Below are 13,364 nucleotides of genomic sequence, written 5' to 3'. Positions count from 1 at the left end.
TTGGGTGTCTGCTTCCCACTCACAATCACGGCCCACACATCACCAAGTCTGCAGGCGCTGCCCATGCTCCCAGTATCTCAGGGACAGTCTGGCGCCCTCACTGACCTTTCCAGCTGCAGGTTCTGGACCTACCACTTAGCAGTGTGCTCACTGTGAGCTGCTTGCCCTCCCGTCTGCAATGACTGTCCTTCCCTCTGCATATTGCCTGGAGAATCCCATGGACAGAGGAACCTGGTGGTGGGTTACAGTCCATGGGGTCACAAAGAGTCGGACACAACTGAGTGACTTAGCATGCATGCACACATGCATGATCTTAAACCTTCTAAGATCCTTAGAGAGAGATACTACAAGCAAATCCACTTTTCTTGGAGGAAACTGAAGCCTAGAGAGGTTAAGTCACTACATAAGCTAGCTGGTTTCCAAACTCAGACCAAGCTTTCACCTGATACCCTGCAGTACTCAGCCTGGTGCCAACTTTAAAGCCCCTCCCCCTGAAAACAGAGGCACAGGCGCAGCCACACTCATCAGAGGATGGTCTGTAACTGTTGCTCAAGGTACAGGCAGTGTGTGGGTCATTGGTAAGGTGGGGTGGAAGGTGCAGGATACTGCAAGCCCAGCTGACTCTTCACCCAGTAGCCCCAGTGCCACGTGACTCTCAGAACCAGTGGAGTCATATAGAGCAGCTGTGTCCAAAAAGTCACCATCATCAAAAATGAAGAGAACACCCCTTCCCCATGTTCCTCAAATGGGAATCTGAGTTTCCCATGGCTATGACCCATACTCCTTATGCACTGGCATTTTTCTCAAAGATTTTGTAGGCAAATACCACATGACTGCTATATTTAACTTTTCAAAAATATTTGTTTTACTTATTATTTATTTGGCTGGAGCGGGTCATAGTCGCAGCATGCAGGATCTAGTTCCCTGAGCAGGGATTGAACCAGGGCCCCTTGCATTGGGAGTGCAAAGTCTCAGCTACTGGGCCACCAGGGGAGTCCCTATCTTCAATGTTTTTATGTAAAAATTTGGAGAGGAATGAAGAAGTTGAACTTCCTGTAAAGAAAACATATTTCAAAGACACTCGAGACCCATGATTGATACTTCTGGCTTCCATGTCTACCTCACCAGCGTCCAGGTTCACCCTTCTCTACCCCTAGATGTGCTTTGATGGAAATGCTGGACATGCTCTGAGTCCATCAGATGAACTATATAGTGATGCAGGCCCCATGGGGAGGACGGCTAAGGCTCACCTATTTCTGTGCATCTGGGCCCTGGGGGTCAGGCACCTCTTTGGGTATGAGAGACCTGGCATGACAGAGTGCCAGGAAGGGGCGCCAGGAGGAGATGGAGCATGTTATCAAAGTCTCCTTCTCAGCCCCAGTGTTGCCTCTGACACACTTTAGCACAAGGTCAGTCCCATGATTTAGTGGTAAAGAATCTGCCTGCAATATGCAGAAGACATGGGTTCAATCCCTGGGTGGGGAAGATCCCTGGGGGAGGAAATGGCAACCCACTCCAGTATTCTCGCCTGGGGAAATTCCATGGACACAGGAGCCTGGCAGGCTATACAGTTCATGGGATCGCTGAGAGTCAGACACGACTTTGCAAATAAACCACCAACCACAGCCCTGGGCACAGACAGGGAAGTCAGATTCTGTGCCAGCTGAAATTTCTTCCTCTACAATGGGCAGGCAAAGCAAGGTGGCCATGTGAGTAAGGTGAGCGGTTCCCCCAGAATCAGGGTTTGGTTCTATTTTCGGCCCGGCCGCTGACTTGCCATCTGATGGGGTACAAATCATTTCTTCTCTTTGGATCTCTTCTCTAAAATGAAGATGACTGAGTTTTCAGCCTCCCTCTGCAGCTGGGAGGATTAATGAGGTGGTGCTGAAAAAGACAGCTGTAAAAATCCGAGTCCTAGCTGTAGAGCTTAACAAGTGCAAATCGAACTGCTCCATTTGCAGCCAGTCCACAGAAACTAATTAAGCTTGTACCAAGAGCCTGGCACTAGGAAATTGGGTGTCTATTTCCTTCAAATATCCATTACTTTCCAACAAAAACCACCTTCACCTCAAAAAGGCATGTGTGAGGTCTCTGCCTTCTCGGGCCTTTCTTTTGAAATTGGGAAGCCCACCTGCTCTCTCAGTAGACACCCCCGTCCTGGGACCCAAGGCTCCCCGTCAGGCAGACCCAAAACTCTTCTCAGCCATTGGCCGGTACCACAGCTTGTTTCTCTGACACCTTCCTCTCCTCTCCATTCTCATCCTCTTTGCTTTAAAGCAGCTATAATTCCAGGAAACTTGAACTTTTCGTTTTTGTTTTTTTTTTTCTTTAACATTCAGGCTTAGTTCACAGGAAACAACTTTCCATTTCAAATTCTTAGCCAGCTTCTCAGGGACAGCTTCGAGTTCTTGCTGCAGTGCCTGTGTTTAGCTCCCGTGCATACCACTCCCACCTTCGAAGTTTGCCAACCTATGGCAATGGGCTAAGGGCAACAGGAGAAATTATTTTTGAAGACCCGTGGAGGCAGGGGGTGGGGAGGCAGTTCAGCTTCCAGGTCACAGCAAGACAGCTTAGAAGGCAAAGCTGGCTTTGGTTCCCAGCCCCTGGTTCTTTCCCTACCCCTGGTTCTCCCTTGCCAGGACACTCTGGGCCCTCAAGCATTCCTCTGGCTTGTCAATGCCCTACCTGGTAATAACCCTCTAGGCCTTCCCCCCTTACAAAATGACCTCTTCCTCCTCTTCGTCTCCCCACATAAAAACTAGTATTACAGGCCTATGTTTGGTTTCGGAGCCATCTGATTAACACACAAACCAATTTACACCATGCCTCACAGCTTCCTACAAAGCTAGCTTCAGTCATATACAGTGCAGGATGCAATGAATGTGATATGTGAATTTGTATGCATGCCTGTGACCTAGGTAACGTGGCCATTGGAAATCCCTTCTCTCAGTTATAGCATTATGCCGGTGGGGATGGTTTAAGCCACTGAGGTAAACAGAGTTCTCTTTGCCTTCTCTAGAATCCTAATCATTCAATTCCTCAGCCTGTCTACTTGTAAACTCAGAAACCCACCCATCTCTCCCTACCTCATATAAAAAATATTGGGGTGGGGGGGGCAAGCCACACAGTTTGTGAGATCTGAGTCCCCCATCCAGGGACTGAATTCATGCCCCCATCAGTGGAAGTACAGAGTTCTAACCACTGGACAACCAGGGAATTTCCCTCATATAAATTTGAAGGTAAATCTGCAGTATGGGCAAGCCGATTGCAGATTCTTGTTTCCTAGTACAATTTATAGGAAACGGTACATTTCCTATAAATTCCTGCTTCCTAGTACAATTGCAATGGCATGATTCTTGCCCCCAAGGACAGGAGAATTGGTAGGAAACCGAGACAAGGACAAGCATTCCTGCCCCTTTCCTAGCCTGGCACAGCAGGAATGTATAATGCCTCCAGGGACCTGGAAAAATTCAAAGAACTGAGTCGAAAACAGGCAGATGTTCCCCCTGCTGAACAATGGAAGAGGCTTTGATCTGACTTGCCCTTTCTGCAACCCTGAGCCCCCACTAGCTTGGCTCTGTAACAGAGCGGCACTAGGAGCCAGGAGATTTGGGTTCTACTTGCAGCTCCTTCAAGAACTAGCTGTGTGACCTTGCACTTCCCTCCTCTGAATATCAGTGTCTTGCTATACATTCATAAAAGAAGTGGGTTGAACTAGAGGGTCTATGCTTTAAAAGAGCACATTTTCTCTACATTCTTTCATATAAGCTGTTTTTTTAGACAAAGACAAGTACTTCTAGCATCACCCAAACATTCCCCAGGTCAATAATTAAACTGGGAGAACTCTCCAACTCATAAAATTTAAGCACCAGAACAAACCACGGAGCCAGCTTGGCCCTGCTGCTCTCATCTAATCCCCTTCTGTCAAGGGGGATAAAATCTCCCGTTTCTTAAATCCCCAGATGATTCTCACTCCCTGGAATACTGACCTTGTACAATAAAGCCTACATTCACATGAAACCAACTCACAAGAACCCTAGAGAGTGAAATCCATCTAAAGGGTTCAGGCAAATCCTAAGGTAAAGCAGAAAACTTGGCTTTATGAGATAAATCTTATGGAACAGGACTGTGTTTTGTTTGTTTGTTTTTGTTTGTTTGGCCTTGCTGCGTGGCTTGTGGGGTCTTACTTCCCTGACCAGGAATAAACTGGGTCCTTAGCAATGAAAGCACCAAGTCCTAACCACTGGAGTGCCAGGGAAGTCCCAGAACTGGATTTAAGATAGATTTTTGTTGGACTTTCCCAGTGATCCAGTGGGTAAGACTCTATCGTTTTCCAGTAATCATGTACGGATGTGAGAGTTGGATGATGAAGGCTGAGAGCCAAAAACTGATGCTTTTGAACTGTGGTGCTAGAGAAGATTCTTAAGAGTCCCTTGGACTGCAAGGAGATCAAACCAGTTTATCCTAAAGGAAATCAACCCTGAATATTCATTGGAAAGACTGATGCTGAAGCTCCAATACTTTGGCCACCTGATGTGAAGTGCCCACTCATTAGAAAAGATCCTGATTCTGGGAAAGATTGAAGGCAAAAGAGAAGGGGATGACAGAGGATGAGATGGTTGGATGGCATCACTGACTCAATGGATGAGTTTGAGCAAACTTCGGGAGATGGTGAAGGACAGGGAAGCCTGGCATGCTGCAGTCCATGGGGTCGCAAAGAGTCAGACATGACTTAGCAACTGAACAACAACGCAGGGGGTACAGGTTCTATCCCTGGTCAGGGAACTAAGATCCCACATGCTACAGGGTGTGGCCAAAAATTAGAGGAAAAGAAAAAGTAAACCTAAAGATAAACTGTTGAGAATTTCTTGGCAGTCCAGTGGTTAGCCCTTTAAACTGTCAATGCTGAGGGCCCCAGTTCAATCCCTGGACAGAGAACTAAAAATCCCACAAGGCACATGGGAAAAAAAGAAGATAGACTTTTGTTAATAAAACCATGACTTACATTTATGCCCTTTGCTCTTTCAAAGGACTCCTAAAGTAAATCCTTTTGAAAAGCTGTTACTACTCACTTCCTAATATATCTTCGGCATCAGTTCAGATTTTCAGTTCAAATTCTTAAATCTTTAAAATGCATCCACTCTAAGGGTCTGTGCTAAGGGCTATGAGAGATGCATGGTCTCTGGCCTCAAAGAGCTTGTGTGCTCACTGAAGACACAGAGAACATAAGTTGGGAGTTTAAGGCCCACAGAAGGGCTAACTCTTGGGGGCTGGTGCACTCAGCATGGACCCAGCACATCGGGCTGTCTCTACAGATATAATGTGCTTTGTGGTGGCCTTTGAAAGCCCTCTGGTGTGCTGACAAAAGAGAGACACCCACCTGCCATCACCCTGGCACTGAGTTAGGAGTTGGCTGAAAACGTGAAGGTGAGGATATGAACAATGAGAGGCTACACTGGCCTCGAGAGGAAAGAATCAGAACATAGGCAGGAGATAGAAAAGAGAAAATAGCTTGAAAGAAACGCTAATACCCAGAAGGAGCAGGAAAGTTTGCTTGAAGATGACAAGGAAGTCCAGCTGGTCAAAGCCACTGCTTAGCAGGAGCCCTGTGCACCGGGATTGAAGTGGCAGGACCAGAAGAGACTCCACTGTATATTCCTGCAGGGGATGAGAGGAGAGAACCAGAACTTTCTCTCTGCCTGCGGTTAAAGTAGTCATTTAGGAATCTGTAAAGCTTCTCAAGGAAAAGGTCATGTTTTATTCATTTCTGCAATCCAAAGGCTGAGCACTGTTATCTTGCCCATAGTTGCTGCCCAAGAAATCCCCGCAGAAGAAATGACTGAATAAACGGATAAATTTAGACCCTCCTATAATGCCACGGTCTTCCCAGGTGGCACTAGTGGTAAAGAACCTGCCGGCCAGTGCAGGAGACATAAGAGACAAGGGTTTGATCCCTGGGGTCACGAAGATCCCCTGAAGAAGGAAATGGCAACTCACTCTAGTATTCTTGCCTGGAGGATCCCATGGACAGAGGAGCCTGATGGGTTACAGTCTATGGTATTGCAAGAGTTGCACACAACTGAAGTGACTTAGGATGGATAATGCCTGCTTCCCTGGTAGCTCAGACAGTAAAGAATCTGCCTCCAAGGCAGTGAGACAGGGGTTCAATCTCTGGGTCTGGCAGATCTCCTGGAGAAGGGCATGTCTACCGACTCCAGTATTCTTGCCTGGAAAACTCCATGGACAGAGGGGCCTGGCAGGCTATAGTCCTTGGGGTCACAAAGAGTTGGACACGACTGAGTGACTAACACTTTCACTTTTATAATGTCTGGAGAAGGGGATGGCAGAGGATGAGTTTGTTAGATAGCATCATTGACTCAAAGGACATGAATCTGAGCAAACTCTGGGAGATAGTGGAGGACAGAGGAGCCTGGCAACAACAAGAACATAATGCCTGGAATCTCGGAAGGAAGCAAAACCAGACCTGCCCTATAGAGGAGGGAGGGGACTCTCAACGAGGAGGGTGCTTACAAAATTCTCCTACTAGCCCTGAGCTTTGGAGTTAGTTGGAAACATGAAACAGGCAAGAGGACATTTCTCAGCCCTTTCTAGAACAAAATAGTTTGAGTTCTCCCCTCCCCTTCTCTCCTGTTTGGGGACCAGGACTCCAGTCCTTTAGCCTTCGCACCCTGAAACTGGCATTCAAAACCCTCCACAACCTGATTGTGTATAACTCAGTGTCGACCAGAGAAACAGACCCAGTAGGAGGTGTATATTAAGGGATTTCTTATAAGGAATTGGCTTATACCTTTGCAGGGGCTGGCTGGACAAGTCTGAAATTTGTGGGCAGGTCATCAGGAAGAGAAGATTAGAATTCTACTAGTGGAATACATTTTTCCTCAGGGAAACTGAAATTGTCCTCTTAAGACATTTCAACTGATTGAATCAGATCCACCCAAATTGTCTAGGAAAATCTCTTTTACTTAAGACAATCATTAGAAATATAAATCACATCTACCAAATACTGTCACAGCAACCCCCAGATTAGTGTTTGATACAATAACTAAGACCACTGCCTAGAAAAGTTGATACATAAAACTGACCATCATAAGCTTCTGAGTTGCTTTCTTGCCTGAACTCCCAACATACCTTCCTTTACTTCACCTCCCCATCTGTGCATTTACCTGCCCCAAGGCCTTTGATAAACCTGGGACAGGAAAGGGGCAGGGCACAACCTTTAAAAGAATGACTTAGATGTTGAGAACACAATATAAACTGGTTAGAAGTAAGTAGGCCCAAGGTGGTAGAAGAGTCAACTTCCACTAGAAGAGATTGAACCTCATTAGATGCTCATTGTAACACATCAACTTTCGTAAATGACACACCTGGGAATTCCCTGGCAGTTCAGTGTTTAGGACTCTGCACGGGTTGGGAAGATCCCCTGGAGGAGGGCATGGCTACCCACTCCAATATTCTTGCCTGGAGAATCCCATGGACAGAGGAGCCTGGAGGGCTACAGTCCATAGGGTTACAAAGAGTCGAACACAACTGAAGTGACCTAGCGTACACACATGCAATTCCACTGCAGAGGGCATGGGTTAGATCCCTAGATGGAGGAGTAAAATCCCACATACCATGTGGTGTGCCAAAAAAAAAAAAAAAAAAAAGACACACCCACCAGCACCATGACAGTTCTGAGGCTATCCATAAAAGACTAAAAAGTGGATGGTGACCCAATTCTCTGGAAATCTCTGTCCCTTTCCACAAATAGTTGGAATAATCCTAATCCTCCCACTCATTAGCTATGAAATTACTCAGCCCATAAAAACTAACCACCCCAAGGGTGAGGGAAAGGGTTAGTTAGGGAGTTTGGGACTGACATATATACACTGCTATATTTAAAATGGATAACCAACAAGGTCCTACTGTACAGCACAGGGAACTCTCTTCAATGTTATGTGGCAGCCTGGATGTGAGGGGTGTTTAGGGGAGAATGGATACATGTATATGTATATCTGAGTCCCTTTGCTGTCCACTTGAAACTATCACAGCACTGTTAATTGGCTATACTCCAATATAAAATAAAAGGCTAAAAAAAACTAACCATCCCATATTTCAGGGTCTCTCACTTTCTGAGACGGCCCACACTCTGTGGAGTGTGTTTCTCTCAAGGCCTCTCTCACTTTCTGAGACAGACCGCATTCTGTCTATGGCATGTATATTGTTAAATAAAACAGCTTTCATTTTACTATGGCTTGTTCTTGAATTCTTTCCTGCATGAAGCCAAGAACCCACAGTTCTTGCCCATCCCAGGGACTCACCTCAGACCTGGGATGTGACCATCCTTTTTTTTTCCCCATGCAACAAACCTCGCTGATCTTAAGAGACCCATTTCTTTCAAGACTCTTCCTACATCCTCTCAATTTGACTGCATTTCTCACACCCCTGCCCCCTATATTTAACCTTATTTCTGTATCTATCTTGCATGCTAGGAAGAAAAGATTGTGTACTGTTTGCATTTCTGCCCTCCACATAGAAGCCCTGACATATAGAAGGATCTCAGCATATTTCTTTGGAATAATATCAAACTTACAGAACTCATCACCATTTACATATAACTCAGCACACTCTTTTCTAAATTTCATATTTTAGGATTCTTATGCCAGCCTCACACGTTTTATTCCTATTCTGATTACCTAATTTCCAGTAGTCATGCACGGATATGAGAGCTGGACCATAAAGAAGGCTGAGCACCTTTGATTGATGTTTTAGAACTGGGTGCTGGAGAAGACTCTTGAGAGTCCCTCGGACAGCAAGGAGATCAAACCAGTCAATCCTAAAGGAAATCAACTCTGAATATTCATTGGAAGGATTGATGCTGAAGCTCCAATATTTTGGCCACCTGATGTGAAGAGTCAACTCTTTGGAGAAGACTCATGCTGGGTAAGATTGAAAGCAGGAGGAAAACAGGGTGGCAGAGGATGAGACGGTTGGGTGGCATCACTGACTCAATGGACATGAGTTTGAGAAAATTCAGGGAGAGGGTAAAGGACAGGGAAGCCTGGCATGCTGTGTCCATGGGGTCACAAAGAGTCAGACATGACTGGACAACTGAACAGCAAATTTGTCCATGTTCACCCATCCCTAAAGGTCTGTGGACATTTTTTCCTAGATGACTTTAATTCAAGTCTCCTTTAAACTTTCTCCTCAGGATTACCTTACCTAAGATAAGGACTAAGACTCCCATCCCCCATGCCCTAAAGTTGTTTACCTTTCTAGAGAGAGAAAAATTGAATAAAGATAACAGCATTTTCCCCACACACATTTATATTCTGGAATTCTCTGATTAGGTGACTTAGTTTTTGCCCTAATGGGATCATTATTAGTTCTAATCCAATGAGCCCAGGGTTCTTTGATCATGTATATGGAGAGAAGATCCCTTGTGTTCATAAATTTCTCTAAGGGGTCCATGACATCCAAAAGGTTGAGATTTACATCTCTCATCCCTCTTCTTAAACCCTACAGCTACTGGCCCAATTAAGGACATTACTAACTTACCCTCCCAAGCTGGTTTGCCTGCCTCCAATCTTCTCTTCCCTGTTATTAACCCACACAGTTAAATTTGCCAAAAACACAATTATGACCATGTCATTCCCTTATTCCAGAATAGTAAATGGCTTCCCATCATCTGCAGAATAAAATCAATATGGTACCTAATACGCCAGTCAAGGCAGCTTACTTACCTTTCCTCAACATCTCTACTTCCTCACATTTTCTTCCTCTCAGGGGAGAACCACCTCCTCCCAATCATTGCCTGCTGTCAGCAAAAACATTAATCAACAGTCGATCTAAGAAAGAATGAAAAATTTTATTCAAGCCAACCTGAGGATTGTAATCTGAAAGACAGTCTTTCAGACAGCACTGAGGACTGTTCTGCCCATCAGAGGTCAAAGCATAGTTACATAAGTTTTTGAGACATTTGTTGTTGTTCAGTTACCCAGTCAGGGATTCCCTGGTGGCTCAGATGGTAAAGAGTCTGCCTGCAATGTAGGAGACCCAGGTTCAATCCCTGGGTCAGGAAGATCCCCTGGAGAAGGACATGGCAACCCACTCCAGTATTCTTGCCTGGAAAATCCCATGGATGGAGGAGGCTGGAAGACTACAGTTCATGGGGTCACAAAGAGTTGGACATGACTGAGTGACTTCACTTTCAGTCACCCAGTCATAGCTGACTGTTTGCAATCCCACGGACTGCAGCACGCCAGGCCTCCCTGAGACATCAAATCACAGTCTGACTGACAGCTTACATAATCCTGATCTGTGCATACAAAGTGAGTAGTGGGTCATCATGACCCATCACAAGAATGAGAAGGAAGTTTATCTTCTAGAGAGGTCTGGTTAATAATAATAATAATACACACTAAAAGGGAAGGAGGAGGCCCAGATGGGCAGAAAAGAATTTTGTCTTGACACAAAATATGAATTTTATTTCATCACTGCCAAAACCCTGCCCATCCTTCAAGGCCTAGCTCATGTGCTTTCACTGCCAGAAAAACTCAGGATATCCCAGGTAGAGGAGACATTTTTTACCACTGAGTCTGTATTATCACTTTGTTTGTGTTGGATGTCTAGTTGTACCTCCAAAATCCCTTTTTCCTCTTCATCCTGAGTACAAGACATTCCCCAGTCTTTCTTGCAGGTAGGTGTGACTTGCAACTAAGCTCTTGCCATGTGACTAAGCTCAAAGGGATGTGATGGAAAATGAAATGAGCAATTTCCATGGCCCTTCAGTCAAGTCTGACTCTTTGCAACCCCAGAGACTGTAGCCCGCCAGACTCCTCTGTCCATGAGATTCTCCAGGCAAGAATATGGAGTGAGTTGCCATGACCTCCTCCAGGGGATCTTCCCAACCCAGGGATCAAACTTGTGTCTCTTACATCTAGTGCATTGGCACTCGGGTTCTTTACCACTAGCACCATCTGGGAAATTCCACGTGACTTGATTAAAAAGAAATCCCTTCTCTGGACCTCTTCTCTTTCCTCCTTCCCACAGACTGGAAGGTGGATGTGCTCATGACCTAGCTTGGAGCAGAATGGTCCCATTAGCCTGGGAGCATGTTATACAAGAGAGAAATAGTCTGTTATTTGAGCCACTGTGCTTTAGGGTCTATGTTACAGCAGCTTGCCCTTTACCCAAACACAGAGTTCTGTAAGGTAGTGTATTAAATTGTATTGTGTCTTATATAAATATTTGTATAAATGTCTTATCTTCTTTACTAGGAAGTCATCTCCTAACTGGTCTCTTTGCTTCTTATCTAGTTGCTTACACTCTATTCCTTTTAAGAGAGAAGTCAGCTCATGTCATTCTTTGGTAAAAACCGTTACTCAGTAATAGCAAAAATCCTTTAAATGATCTTCACGGTCCTACATGGTTGACATCTTCCCACCAATCACTCTTATCTCACTGATCTTATTTTCTCTTACAGGTGTGCTCCACCCCTGTGGTCCCAATATTCACTGTACCAGACACACCAACCTCCTTACTAGTCTGTGAACAAGTTAGGTGCACTCCTTCCCTAGAGTTTTTGCTATGCCCTCTGCTTGTCCCAGATATCAACATGGCTTATTCCTTTATCTCTGTGAGGTCTTTGCTCAAATGTCACCTTCCCAGATAGGCCTTCTCTGACTCCCCTACTTAAAATTAGACTCCCCCTTCCCTCCACAGCCACCATGGTACATTTCCCCTGATTTTTCTCCAAATGGTTTATCACCACTTGGTATATTACACAATTTTTTCATTTACATGTTTATTGTTTGAGAATGTAAACTCTATGAGAGCAGGGGTTTCTGTATTCTCGGTGCCCAGAGCAGGGCCTGGTAAATTAGGAGAATTCAATAAAAATTTCAATAAATATTGAATGAACAAATTCCCTGGAGGCAAATACTTTATAGTCCCCTCAATGCCTAGTATACTGCCTTGTATGCAATGAAGCACTCAGTAAATATTTGGTGAATGAATTGTGATGGAACACTACTAATATTCTGACTGTAGTCTACTTCCTTCTTCAAGTATTCCTATACACCTGGCTAATATTGAATTTCTGAACTCATAAAATTATAACAAAAGGTCAGAAGGAGAGGTCCTCTATGGGCACTGCTGAAAATGGCAGGAAGAGGAAGCTAGGGTGCTGCTTGAATTATTTTTGCCTTTGCCACTTGGACAAATTTCTTCCCATCTCTGGTCTCCAGTTCAACCATACGTAAAATGAAGCTAGTAGGCTAGATGATTTCTGAAGTTCCTTCTATTTTTACAGCTTGTAGTTATAAGCATTATTGCACTTCTAACTAAAATTGTATGATTCTAAAATTACATGATTTTTGTCTTACTTCTAACTCATGGTTGGGATATGTTTAATGAAAATGTGGTGTGAGAATAAAGGCTCCCTTTGGTCTAATTAGCTGGTATCATCATAAAAGTAATAAAATAGTGGCGTAAAAGAACACATTAGCAACAGGTAGAATGTGATGGTGAGGATAACATCAGGCAGATAGGACCAAAAACTAGGTTTTCTGACTCCTTCCGGGCTCTTTATCTGAAGTCCTATAAGTACTTTCTTTCCTTTCCAAGGGTCAGATAAATCAGACCCTTTATCACCCAGATATTGTGGGAAATCCATACGCCAGCACCTGTTTGAACTTACTTGGTCCCAGTGCTAAAAACGAAATGTGACTTCTCTTGCAGTGTCTTTGGATGACTCAGGTAGCTTGCCCTCAGTCACTTTCCCCTTGGGACTTGTCTATCAGGCAAAGTGGATAGTGAAATTACCGGTTTGCCCTTTGGATGAGCCTGTGCTATGGGCGTCTGTCTGTGATGCAGTCGTGCTTTAAGTTCAGCCCCATCCTTACAAAAAGATAAAAATCATGTTCAGAAACATGCAAACTCATGTTTGCATGAACTGTGGCTGCCATCCTGAGAAATAGGTATTTTTAAAAGAAACTGTAAAAAAGAAAAGAAAAAGGAACTGTAAACCAGAGCCAGGCTTACTTTCAGGTGCTGAAGGAAAAAAGAAAACGTGGCTGACTTCCCGCTTTCAGGAAAGATCTGGCCCTACGCGTCACCAGCATCCCCCCACCCCCATCCAAAGCCGGGCTTCTAGGCGTTCAGCCCTCCCCAACTGCCTCGCTACAGGGGGCGGGGCGACTCGTTAGCCTCGCCCCCTTCAGGACCTCCAGTCAATCCTCGAGACAGTCGGGGGTAGGAGGAACTACAACGAGGACCCGCCCCCCGCTAGCGCTCAGCCAATCGGAGAGGGATGGGTGTTAACTTCCCTGCTGACTCCGCCTACCCGGCGCTGGGCAATTTAG

This window comes from Muntiacus reevesi, chromosome X, assembly GCF_963930625.1.
Source record: "Muntiacus reevesi chromosome X, mMunRee1.1, whole genome shotgun sequence".
Lineage (NCBI taxonomy): Eukaryota > Metazoa > Chordata > Mammalia > Artiodactyla > Cervidae > Muntiacus > Muntiacus reevesi.
The sequence above is the reverse complement of the archived record's forward strand: the minus strand, read 5'-3'. Positions refer to the sequence as shown.